The sequence below is a fragment of the Nomia melanderi genome, unplaced genomic scaffold, assembly GCF_051020985.1.
Source record: "Nomia melanderi isolate GNS246 unplaced genomic scaffold, iyNomMela1 scaffold0014, whole genome shotgun sequence".
Taxonomy (NCBI): Eukaryota; Metazoa; Arthropoda; class Insecta; order Hymenoptera; family Halictidae; genus Nomia; species Nomia melanderi.
Window position 1 is genome coordinate 5,541,866 of NW_027475130.1, and position 955 is coordinate 5,542,820.

Consider the following 955-nt stretch of genomic DNA (forward strand, 5'->3'; position numbering starts at 1 on the left):
GGCGCATGAATATGAGCAGCGGGAACGACTTCGGACCACCAGGGGGCGAGAAAACTACAGTCTCATGGGGCCGGACACTCAGGGTCAGGGAAAAATCCAATATATATCTGGTGATATCTCGGGTGCTATTACAGATAGCGCAATAAACCAAAGTGAATTATCTGTAGGGGGCCCTGGCACATGAGTCTGTGCAGCGGGAACGACCTCGGACAACCAGGGGCCGAGAAAACCACCGACACATGGGGCCGGACTTTCAGGGTCAGGGAAACATCCGATATATATCTGGTGATATCTCGGGTGCTATTAGAGATAGCGCAGTAAATCAAAGTGAATTATCTGCAGGGGGCCCTGGCGCATGAATCTGTGCAGCGTGATCGACCTCGGACCACGAGGGACCGAGAAAACCATCAACACATGGGGCCGGACTGTCAGGGTCAAGGAAAAATCCAATATATATCTGGTGATATCTCGGGTGCTATTAGAGATAGCGCAATAATCCAAAGTGCATTGTCTGCAGGAGGCCCTGGGGCATGAATCTGTGCAGCGGTAACGATCTCGGACCCCCCGGGGCCGAGAAAATCACCGTCTCATGGGGCCGGACTTTCAGGGTCAGGGAAAAATCCAATATATATCTGGTGATACCTCGGGTGCTATTAGAGATAGCGCAATAAATCAAAGTGAATTATCTGCAGGGGGCCCTGGCGCATGAATCTGTGCAGCGGGATCTACCTCGGACCACCAGGGCCCGAGAAAATCACCGTCACATGGGGCCGGACTGTCAGGGTCAGGGAAACATCCGATATATATCTGGTGATATCTCGGGTGCTATTAGAGATAGCGCAGTAAATCAAAGTGAATTATCTGCAGGGGGCCCTGGCGCATGAATCTGTGCAGCGTGATCGACCTCGGACCACGAGGGACCGAGAAAACCATCAACACATGGGGCCGGACTGTC